Raw genomic sequence first — 13,026 nt, 5'->3', positions numbered from 1 at the left:
TACGTCCAGAGTGCGCAGCCATGTCAGCTGCCAGCTACCACCCACGCTACCACCCGCCAGCGCGCTGCTCGTGATTTTTCGCTCACAATGGCGATAACACCGTAGCCGGATATTCTTGTGAACGATGCCTTTAACGATATTGCGTTAATGTTTTAAAAATGCAATTGGGGTATCACACGCGAGTGTTCACCCGCTTGTACATCTGGCTGAGTACAGTGCTAAACGGTAACATGCACGCTAACAACTATGCACGCATAGTCTCTCTCGACCAGGACAGCAAGTCCTACAAAGTAAGGCCTATAGAGAAATACGCCGCTTTTATTCTGCTCAATTTGGCAAAAAAAGATTATTATATTTCTCAAACAGCGTTAGACGCTGAATTCGTATGAAAACACACAAAATATGCGCAGACGGGTAACGGCACTTTGTCGACTCATTTTAGCCGGTGCGATCTGACGGCAAAGAGTGTAAGTTGTCCTAATGAAACGTTTTACAGCACCAGCCAACTGCACATTTCCAAAGCAAATCTTTGTGCCTCCTCAAGCTCGTTATTACCCCTCCGCGGTGGCGCAGCGGGTACGGCGCTCGACTTTTGTTTTGTGCCCAATGATAGGTGATTGAACTCGGCCGCAGCGGCCGCTTTTCAATGGAGGTGGAAAGCAAGGCGACCGAGTGCTTTTCGATGTCAGCGCACGTTAAGAACCCCAGATTGTGGAAATTTACGGAGCCCTCCACTGTGGTGTCTCTCATAGCATCAGTCGCTTTGAGACGTTACTTCCCATAAACCAAACGAAGCCAGCTCGTTATTCAAAGTGAAAGCCAGAAATGAATAGTAGGAAGGCGCCAGCGAACTGGCAGCCATCGAGACCGGAAGGCGCGAAGGCTGGTAAGAATTTATGCGCCAAAAATGACGGCCTTCGTGCTTTCGCTTTGTAAAGCGGCTCCAGTGGGTGGCTTATGGGACTGACGTACGTGACTTTGGAAACCATAGGTCATAAGCGTCTTCGCCCACGCCCTTTTGTAACGAGGATAATGGAGTGGTTAAGGCTACAGTGACATACTAGAGCGACATTGATAGCGGCCGCGACAGTAGCGCGGTTTCCAGGGGACTACTCAAGGTAAATGCATCTGCCAGGCGACGCAGGACGTGTTTTAAGCAGGACCCCGCAAGAATTTCGTACTAAACTACGCTAGTCAGAGCCAAATTTCGCGTGGTCAGCCGGAGCCAGAACTGCGCATGCGCCTCTACCCATAGCAACCCGCCCCCGCTGCGGCGACGCAAGACGACACGACTTCCCGCCGAGCAAGCGCCATTACTATGGCAACTAGCTGCGCCGTTCCACAGGTGTTTCGCTGCTGCGCCTGGCTACGGAGATTCACGTATGGTGAAGACGTTGACAGTGAGCTCATGTACTGCGCGCGTCACCTTCTCCGGCTGCGAGAAGCTGCTTCGGCCGAAATCGTTGCTTGGCGTGAAGATGCACGTCACCGTCCCAACTCCAGCAACATTTTAATTGTAAGATTAAACTTGTACTTTAGAGACATACCAATACGCAATTGTGTCTTTAATTGCTCATCCGGTGCAGCTAAGCCAAAGCTAAACGTAGCTATCGCTACGTATGTCTTGGCCTAGCTGAGCTAAGACACTGTCAATTTTTTCCGAGAAATTCCGCGGTGATAGACCGCCTGGCTTCTAGAAGACAAAGGTGGAGGCGGGTGCCATATGCCAGGAGGACATGCGTAAACAGCTGCACTAGCATCAGCACCGAGCAAAGCATGGCGCGTCCGCGAATAGCAACGCGAGACTCGCTCGAACGCGGGGCCCTTTCATACCCGAGGCAATCACCTGAGATGCATTCTGAAGCCGCAAGGCACGCGAGGGGGGGACAAGAGGAAGAGATTTCCCAGCGTTCCGTGCGAAACGCTGCCGAGATCCCGTTCTCGGGAGCTTTTGAGCTCTTAGAAAGATGATTGGATACAAGGCCAGTCTTGCCGCTTCTGTTGTTTGCTCGTTGGCAACACAAGTGGAGCCTCTTGACGGCTATGCCCCGGAGAAACCGGTGTTCGGGAAAATAAAGAAAAGGCCTCGCCGTTGTCGCTGTCCCATGGGTTGCTGCTTGTCAGCATCTCGGGCGGCACTGCAGCGAAAGTCATGGTTCGTCTTGCGAAAGGGACGTATCCAGCTTTCGCTCTTCCTCGGTTGCCAGGGCTGTGACGCAGGAATCGTCGAAGCGCAGTTCAAATCCTTCGCTTCGATGCGCACTAAACGAAGTCTTGTATGGCGACATTGAATACATCAGAAAATAAATTTGTTTATTCAGAGATAGAAAAGCTTCTCTTCACGAAGACTTGCCTTCTGAACCTCTACGAAGTGCCACGGACGTATGCGAGAATGCGTGAAGCGCCAGGCCGAAGAATATTTGACTGCAAAAGTTTTTAAATACCGCAGTATCGAACCGGCTTTAGGATGGGGCGTGGCGTTCTTTCGTCTTTGTTTAGTTCAGTTCGATAATAGATCGGCAGGCTTGGGCAGTAGTCTCTTATGTTCATCAGATATGTGAGAAGCAAAGTAAAAAAAAAAAAGGCATAAGAGTATGTTTTTGAAAGACGCATTATAGCATTCAGAACAGAAGGGTGAACACGCGAAGCTCATTTGTCAACTATCAACTTGTTATTACTGGTAAATATAGAGAAAGAACTACAACACATTATTTGATTCTACTCCGGTACTACAGAGTGCAGCGGTGGCGTAGCGGTAGAACATCCGCCTCGCATGCAAGAAGACCGCGGCTCAAATCCCGGTGCCGCGCAATTCTCCACCGGATGAAAAAAAAAAAAAAATCCGTGTGTCGATGGAATTGCATAAACAGGTTTGGGGTGCGACCTAATGCCGGTGAACACCTCCGGTAACGCACTCCCTCACCAGAACAGGAGCTGGCCACCCTGGTGCAGTAATTGGCCACAACCTCCTATGATAAGCTCCATAAAACTCCGGCCCTCAGTCACCAGCGGCTGCGGAACAACTGACCACGGCGGCGGTCAGACCTGTGACGCAGCAGGGGGTGCTAAGAAAGCCTGGCTCCGCTGGACAGGCCGCCATTGGAAACTGACCCTGGCAACGTTTAATGCTAGAACCCTAGCTAGTGAAGCTAGCTTAGCAGTGCTGTTAGAGGAACTAGAGGGCATGAAATGGGATGTCATAGGGCTTAGTGAGGTTAGGAGGCCGAATGAGGCATATACTGTACTGAGGGATGGGCATGTACTGTGTGTTATCGAGATTTACCAGAGAGGCGACAACTAGGAGTATAGTTTCCTTGTCAATAAGTATATAGCGGGAAATATAGATGAACTCTATAGTATTAATGAGAGGGTTGCAGGCATCGTAATTAGGCCTAATAAGCGGTATAAACTTAAGGTTGTACAGGCCTATGCACCTACATGTAGTTATGATGACCAGGCAGTTGAAAGCTTCTATGAAGATGTAGAATCGGCAATCCTAAAAGTAAAGACGCAGTATACTATACTAATGGGCGACTTCAGCCAAGGTAGGGAAAAAACAGGCAGGAGACAAGGCAGTAGGTGACTATGACATTGGTTCTAGGAATAGCAGGGGGGAGTTACTAGTTGAGTTTGCAGAGCGCAATAACTTACGAATCATGAATACCTCCTTCAACAAACGGAAGAACCGGAAATGGACATGGAAAAGTCCTAACGGAGAGACTAAAAATCAAATCGACTTCATAATGTGTTCAACCCCCGCCATTATGCAAGATGTAGAGGTAATCGGGAAAGTGCGATGCAGTGACCACAGGATGGTGAGGTCCCGAATTAACCTAAATCTGAAGAAGGAACGCAACAGATTAGTAAGAAAGAAACCCATCAACGAATTAGCGGTGAGGGGGAGGGCAGAAGAGTTCAGGATCTCGCTACAGAATAGGTATTCAGCTCTAACTGAGGATGGCGACATTACCCTAGAGGCAAGGAACAATAATTTCAGAGATATCATTACTGAGTGCGCGGTAGAAGTAGGCGGTAGGATAGTTAGAGAGGATACCGGTAAGCTGTCTAAGGAGACGAAAGATTTGATTAAGAAACACCAGAGTATGAAAGCTTCCAATCCAACAGACCAGATCGAATTGGCCGAGATATCAAAGCTAATCAATAAGCGCAAGGTGGCCGATATAAGGAAGTATAACATGGAGAAAATTGAGCATGCTGTAGAGAACGGGGGAAGCCTTAAAGCGGTAAGGAAGAAATTGGGCATAGGCAAAAACCAGATGTATGCGATAAGGGACAAGGCGGGCAACGTAATCACTAATATGGATAAGATAGTCAAAGTAGCCGAGGAGTTCTATACAGATCTCTACGGTAGCCAAAGTAGTCAGGACCGTAAGGAGATTGGCGGTAGGGAAAAACAGTCAGACGTTCCACCAGTGACGAAGGACTAGGTCATGAAAGCACTAGAAACTATGAAAAGGGGGAAATCAGCTGGAGAGGATCAGATAACTACAGATTTGCTCAAGGACGGGGGGGGGGGGGGGGGGGGGGATATCGTGCTAGGAAAACTGGCCACCCTGTATACGCAGTGCCTGGTGTCATCGACGGTACCGGAACCATGGCAGAATGCAAACATTATCCTCATTCACAAGAAAGGGGACTCTAAGGACCTTAAAAATTACAGACCAATCAGCTTACTGTCTGTTACGTATAAGGTATTTACTAAGGTAATCGCTAATAGAATCAGGACAACCTTAGACTGCAATCAAGCAAAGGATCAAGCAGGGTTTCGGAAACGGTACTCTACTATCGATCATATCCATACCATCAATCAGGTGATAGAAAAATGCTCTGAATATAACCAGCCCTTATACATAGCATTCATTGATTGCGAAAAAGCATTTGACTCAGTTGAAACCTCGGCGGTGATGCAGGCATTGCGAAATCAGGGGGTAGACGAGCCGTACGTGAAAGTGCTGGAAGACATATGTAGTGGCTGCGCAGCAACCATAGTTCTGCATAAAGAAAGTAGCAAAATTTGCATAAAGAAAGGTGTTAGGCAAGGAGACACAATCTCCCCAGTACTATTCACAGCTTGCTTAGTGGAGGTATTCAGAGACTTGGAATGGGAGCAGTTAGGGATAAGGGTAGATGGAGAATACCTCAGTAATCTGCGATTTGCTGATGACATTGCCTTGCTAAGCAACTCGGGGGGTGAACTGCAAATAATGATTGATGACGTAGACAGAAAAAGTAGAAAGGTAGGCTTGAAAATCAGTATGCAGAAGACTAAGGTAATGTTCAACAGCCTCGGGAAGGAACAGCAGTTTACATTAGGTACGAAATACTGGAAGTAGTAGGCGAATATGTCTATTAGGACAGGTAGTAACCGCAGATCCGGACCATGAAAAGGAAGTAACAAGAAGAATAAGATTGGGATGGAGCGCATTTGGCAAGCACTCGCAGATTATGACTAGCAGCTTACCGGTATCGCTCAAGAGGAAAGTATACAACAGTTGCATCTTGCCTGTACCCACCTATGGGGCTGAAACGTGGAGGCTAACCAAGAGAGTTCTACTTAAGTTGAGGACAACCCAGAGGGCTATGGAACGAAAAATGGTAGGGGTAACATTAAGAGATAGGAAGCGTGCAGAGTGGGTCAGAGAAATAACTCAGATTACCGACATTCTAGTGGAAATTAAGAAGAAGAAATGGACATGGGCAGGACATGTAGTGCGAAGAGAGGATAACCGATGGTCGCTGAGGGTAACAAACTGGATTCCAAGGGAAGGAGAGCGTAGCAGGGGGCGGCAGAAAGTTAGGTGGGCGGATGAGATTAGTTCGCAGGGGTCAAGTGGATGCAGCTAGCACAGAACCGGGTTAGGTGGAGAAATATGGGAGAGGCCTTCGCCCTGCAGTGGGTATAATCGGGGTGGTGGTGATGATGATGATGATGATGATGATGATGATGATGATGATGATGATGATGATGATGATGATGATGATGACTAGAGATGGGAAACGCGTAATTGAAGCAGAACAGAGAAAACTTTCATGATACTAATACTTTAGAAATACCGTATTTTGCCTAGCAAATGTGACCAAATGAACAAGGGGCAAAATGATGAAATGAAGTCACTTCGTGGGTACAAGGCAGCAATAATTTGAGCCGATTGGCGTGACAAACATTGGATCTATATTGCACGCGTAGCCATATCAGGTGAACGGGTATCACGGGTGATGGTCCGAGCGAGGGTGTGTGGTTATCTTTTGTTTTTCTATTTTGTAACTGTTCATTTTTAGTCAAGCCTTTCTTTTTCTCCAATTACTCAAGGCAATGAATATAAATATGTAGAGAAGAAACTTTTCTGATACTTTTCTTTTGTATGATGACAGCACAATTTTATTGCGAAGGCGCAAGAATTCCTGCCAGACCAAAATAAGTATCTCACAGTGAAAATAAAGATGAAAGATAAAGATGAATAAAAAAGTGAAAAAAAAAAGTGAAAAAGAAAGATGAAGTAAACACTTTTAACATCTTGCCAAGATCTGTGTCAGTGTCTCAATGTCAAACCACCAAGCAAGTCCATCAAATGTATTCTATGAGTCCTGAAAATGTGACCAAATAAGCTTGAAGAACTGAACAGAAAACAGGGCAGGCAGAAGTTGGTATAAGCTGCTGAAACACCAACGGGCTGCACTGCTGGAGGCACGACCGCAAAAGAAAGCACGTTAAATGCATTCTTTACAGGAACGTCGTACCGCTTCAAATAATAGTTAAGGCATTCACTGAAAATAAAGTTACCATGCATGGTTACTACGTCGATTTCTCTAAGGCCTTTAAACTCATTATTAACAATATTATTCTTTTTATGCTACACAAATATAGTGTTCGGGGCTTAGCACTGACCTCATAAACACAGGAACTTCTACCCTCCAGAGAACATCTGCAGTGCCCCAAGGAAGCGTACTTGGGCCGTTACTTTCTTAAGTAGTGTATTAGTTTATATAAACAACCTTCTACAGCACGAGTAAAGCTCACGTTGCGTAATTTGCGGATGACACAATTAACGTTTATTGTCGCAGGGACTTCGGAAGCTGACGTTGAAAGAGGAGCAAGTGAACCAGTTAGTTTAGCGAAGATGAAACTGCATTGTAAGAACTCCAGGTGTAAATATATATTAGACACAGGGAAACCTTGATTACTCCAACACCAAGAGCTTTCTCTATAAATCAGTCCTTACGTTACAGCCATCCCATTTCCCATACGTGTACGTAAATCCGATAAAAACAATAGTTGTATAGATCCCTAAAAAAAAAAGATAATATTCTTACCTATCAAAGCAGACTGCAATAGCCAACCAATAGAGCATGTGATGTCTGTAAAAACATCAGAGCTATATTTTTGAACACTTCAACCTGGAATGCACATGTAGAGCCCATTAGTTCCAATGTCTCCTTATTGCCTCTTGATATTCTCGCTCGCTTTAGACATATTTTTCTAGTAAGCGTGTTACTTTCGAACACGTTAATAGTGTTTTGTATCACATGTTACAGCCTAGTTAGGGGCGCCATAAGGAAAACAGAGCTTCAAAGGTATCATATGTTACAGAAGAAAGGTGTCCGGTCCATAGTCAACGTTCTGTTCCTTTCCATGCAATAAATAGCTTTGTAAAATATTTCTATTCTTCGCAATATATATTTATGTTTTTACTGATTTCTATTATTTCATAAATACCACTTGTAACAGCGTGACAGTACCTTCATCGTACTTGGAGAACTCAAAGAAAACACCAGCTGTCGCGACACTAGACATAGAAAAACCCTTGATTACCCAAACACCAAGAGCTTTCTCTATGAATCAGTCCTTACGTTACAACTATTTTGTTCGTGTGCATTGCTGTTTCATCGGATTCCACGCTTGGTCAATCCCATCCTCTCGTCGCCAGTGTTGTGTTCTTGTGCATTGCAATCGAGGAAAATGAGGTAGCCGAGCACTTGAGCAGCGAACAATGGAACAATACACGTTTATTATACGAACACGTCTACATGCTTACACTGACATTTACCAAAGAGAGTGAGGCAAGCCTTACAGCTGTTTTTATACAGCTCAATAGATGGCGCAGTAAGCGACCACAGTTGTCCGGCAGCCATACAGGAACAAGCCGGATTCATCCGAACATGACACCTTTCCCTCCTTTTTGTGGAGAGAACAATAGTCTCTGCACTTAGTCGAAAGGGTACCTCTTCGCAGGCAGGCGCGCTCATTGCGGATAGCGTCGCAGTTCTGGGGACGTGCTTGGTTGAGTTGCTGCTGGTGTTACCAAGGCTTGTCACGGTTCCGCTTCTTGCGTCACAATATGCTGATGAGGGCTCTCTCGAATGCTTGTCTCTGAAGCTGCTGACTCATCAGGCTGGTTGACGACTTCGAAATTAATGTTCGATTCACGAGGGAGCAGTTGATTGCGGTGCCTTCGCCAGGTGGACGGTACTTGAGATGAAGTGACATTTACACGGTATGAAACGGGCCCGGTTCTTTTTACTATGACACCTTGAATCCAACGAGGCGAGTTTCGGTAATTACGCGCAAGAACAAGGTCACCAACCGCAAATGTGTCAGTGTGGGTTGACCGACGAGCCATTTGTTTGAACTGTTCTTGTCGAACCCTTTCCACCACCGAATGCTTGGCCGCATATAGCCGTGTACAGAGGTTTCTTCCCAGCAGCCATGCTGCTGGTGTTTATTTCGTTGTATCGTGAGGAGTATTTTGCTACTGTAACAGGAAGCCTTGCAATGTGGCCTCCGGACACTCGTTGGGTTGTCTTTTCTTTAACGCTGACTTCAAGGACTGAACAACGCGTTCTGCTAGCCCATTTGTACTAGGGTGCTACAGAACGCAGGTCAAGTGTCTTATTCCGAGATGCTTAAGGTATGCTCGAAATTCGCTGCTGACGAACTAAGGGCCGTTGTCTGTGACAACTGTTCCAGGCACACCGAAACGAGCAAAAAATTCTCTCAAACACGTAATCTTTTTCTCTGATGTCGTTTCGTTCATTACGAAGACTTCTGGCCATTTCGAGCGAGCATCAACCGCTACTAAAACATTTTGCTGCGCATTGGCCCTGCAAAATCTAAGTGAAGTCTCCTCCAAGGCAGTGTTGACCATGACCACGGGTGAAGCGGCGCCGCACGGGGACTCGAACGTTGCTCCTGACAAGCTTCACAGCTTTTAACGCGTTTTCAGGGTCAGCAACAATCGTGGGACACCATTCGTAACTCCTTGACATTTTCTTACTTCTCAGAATTCCTGGGTGCCCTTCATGGATCTCTTCGACTATGAGAGCCTGCTGCCGCTTAGGAACAACGACACGCAAGCCATACAGCAAACAGCCCTTATGGGTAGTTAGTTCCGTCTTTCTGTTGAAATAGGGTTTCCATTGTGCATCCGGCACAGATGACGGCCAACTGTTCTGGGTCCACTCTTGGGCATTGCTTAGTGCCGTATCCGTACGTGTTGCAAGTGGGATAACGGCACTAGTTACGGGCCGCGATTCAAATCGAAGGGTATAGAATTGCTCAATATCATTTTCTGACTGTGCTTGTTGAGTTACAATCGGCAATTTTGAAAGACAGACTCCCTCGGCATTGTCGCTAGACTTTCTGAACGGCAGCGTATAGCGGCAAGCAGACAATGTCACTGCGCAACGTTGTAGGCGAGCTGCTGCGATCGGCGGAATCCCTGTCTTACGTTCGAATATCGTTTGCAGCGGCTTGTGGTCTGTTACGAGAGTGAAGCTGCGCCAATAAATGTACTAGTGAAACTTTTTTACTCCAACTACGATGCCGAGACCTTCCGTTTCAAGTTGACTATAGTTCTTCTCAGCCTCTGACAATGCTCGGAAAGCATATATGCCACAGGCTTTACAGTTCCGTCCGGAAAAACGTGAGTAAGAACAGCCCCTACCACGTATTTTGACGCGTCGCAGAAAAGATGCAACGGCTCTTCCGGGTCGTGGTGCACAAGGATCGGCGAATTCGCATTGGCAGACTTAACTGCACGAAATGACTTTCGACGGGCTGACACTGACATTTACCAATTTACCAAAGAGGGTGAGGAATGCCTTACAGCTGCTTTTATGTAGCATAATAGATAGCGCAGTAAGCGACCGTAGTTGCCCGGCGGCCATACAGGAACAAGCCGGATTCATCCGAACATGACAACAACCATCCCATTTTGATATTCAAATTGAGCCGCGACGGGGTCTCCAGATATTGTGACCACCTGAGGTTCTTTATTGTGCACTGACACCACACAGCCCAATATTTTGAAGCGAGAGCTACATTGGCCACAGTGTTGCCATTTCGCTGTGCCTGTCCGAAAAGTGAAGAAAGAAAAAGAAGACAGGTAACTCGGTAGTTGGTAGAAACGAACGACAACAGCGAGTTGCTAGGAACGTTGTGACGGCGGTGTGGCCCGGAGTTCGAAGTAGAGACGATGCCATACCACTAGACGTCTTTTTTTTTCGCCTTTATTTTCTTTATTTGTGTTAAAAACTGTACACGAACAGTTGGTTGGACCCATATCCTTTACGGCTAGTAATGGGTCCAAATGAAAAACAAGTACAATGTTACTGCAGACCTTGTACAGAAAAACTTCGAAATTAACGCACACAATCAATTTATTCCGACAGTTCCGTGAAAATTAGATAGTGTTTTAAAGATGCCGAAAAGTTATTTTTTTTTCCTTAACTTCATTTGGGACTTCATTCCACACATGGGCTCCACTATATTTTAAGAGTCTCCGGCCGTATATATTCTAACAAGGTGGTAAATTAAATAGGTTGTTTGTTGCAGCTCTTGTTTGTTTCATTGGTAATCTAAATAAACTAAGGGGCAGGGGGTTGTTAGATTTTATTACAGTGTTTACTATTTCAGCTATCTTCAGTTTATATGCCATTGATAGCGGTAACATGCGAAGCTGCTGAAAAAGCGGCCTACTGGGGTATGTACTATTTGAATAAGTTATCATACGAATAGCTCGTTTTTGAAGGCGAGAAACAGGATCTAGGTATGTTTTATATGTACCAACCCATGTTTCCAGACAATAGGACAACTGACTATGCACAAAGGCGAAATACAGGATGCGTAAAATTGGAAGACCAAAGCAGTCCCTGGCCCTAAGTAAAAACATGACAACCATAAGCTAATTTGGAGCAAATGTTATTAATTTCTTTCCAGTGCATATCTGACGTGAACAGGACACCAAGATACTTGTATTGGGGTACCCTCAGCAGATTCGTGTTGTCGATAGTTAGAGATATAGGTTTGTAGTTCATGTTCTTTCTGCGCGAGTGAAAAGCGGTGTACTTTATTTTCTCAGTATTAAGGGTTAGCCGATTACTTTTAAACCACTGCGAAACTTTATTAAGCTCTTCATTAATGATGCACTTAAGTACCTCTAAATTTTCTCCTGTAAAAAGTAATGCGGTGCGGTGTCATCGGCATATATTACAGCTTTTGAATATTTCAACGTTGATGGAAGGTCATTTATATACAGGGAAAATAATAGCGGCCCAAGCACGGAACCCTGCGGCACACTTAGATTAATTCTTTGTGGTAGTGAGGTTAAATTGTTCACGACAACATATTGTTTCCGTCCTGCACCCGAATGAGAATGATCAAGGACGAGAGGCAAGGGGTACTCATACGTGAAGTGATTCCCCTATTGCATAAATAAATCTGAAACCATAGAGTAAACTACTATTTGCAAAAGCCACGTCTTTACTTTCAAGCCAAACCCAAGCGTAGCCATGCAGATTGCTCTTGCGTAACTCCATATTCAATCACAAACTAAAACACAGCTAATATTTTCACGTGACAAATAAAATGCCGTACTCTTTACTTTGCAGAAGTTTATATTTTAAATATCTACTTGAAACCATTTGGTCTACCTGCATGTGAGTTATTTGTTGTTGTTGTTTTCCCTTTTGTGGTCGTTGTTGTCATCGTGATACATTGCCTTTCCAACTTCGAGGTTCGACTGCACTCATTTCAGAAGTTATTCACGCTTAGTGCGACTATGTGTTTTCGTTTCTTCGCATTTATGATACGGCAAAATCATGTGAAACCATCGCCTTTTCTCTGTAGTACCACAATCTCAATGCGCCAGTACATACAGCCAAGCTCAGCTCCGAGTCTCGATTCCTCCTTTGTAAGAAAGAGAAAATAAATTAACTGATTAGCTTAAACTTTCGCACGACCATTGGGTAAACCAAGCTTAAACCTGACTAAAGTTTTTGTACACTAAAAAAAATCTTCGTGCACACTCTATTGCTCGTATTTCCTAACGCTCTGTGCTGTTCTGTGGTGGGTACATTGAAGAAGGCCGTGGCGCTTTGTGATGCGCACAATATTGCTAGTAACTCTCGAATGCTCTCGAGTGCATTCTTCATAGTTCATTCGCACCACTCGGCGATGAACGTCATTTTTTTCATTGCGACTACCCTAAAAAGTGACAACAAAAGGGCTCCTCTACACAGCAGGCAATAAAACCATTATCTTAAATTTTCCTCATATGTGGCGTTCAGCGAAGATAAACCTTCATTGTAAGAACTTCAGGTGGAAATATATTGTTACGGATGAGAAAGAAGGGGGCAGTGGCACGGGTAGAAGCGCTCGCGCTAGGCCCGCCACTATTCATTAAATTCATCTCACAGTCATCGGCCATCTTCTCTCTCTTTCTCTGTTCTCTGCTGTGTTCGATCATCGGCTTGCCGCCCCATAACATTTGGTTGGAGGTTCGGGGCACGTCACCATCACTCTTCACCCTGGCTCGGAGCTTCGGCGTCCTACGTCTTCTTGCGCCGTCGGCAGAAGGTCTAAAAGGCATCGCATGACTGGTCCTGAGCCTGCCGGATACGACGCGACCTTTCCGTTCCACCGTTCCCAGCCCCGACTGCAACGACAAAGGAGAGACAGACCCGAGACGGCCACCCACACGCCCACAAGACACAACGAGAGAACCGAAC

Source organism: Amblyomma maculatum, chromosome 9, assembly GCF_055883805.1.
Source record: "Amblyomma maculatum isolate TAMU_Amacu chromosome 9, ASM5588380v1, whole genome shotgun sequence".
Taxonomy (NCBI): Eukaryota; Metazoa; Arthropoda; class Arachnida; order Ixodida; family Ixodidae; genus Amblyomma; species Amblyomma maculatum.
The sequence above is the reverse complement of the archived record's forward strand: the minus strand, read 5'-3'. Positions refer to the sequence as shown.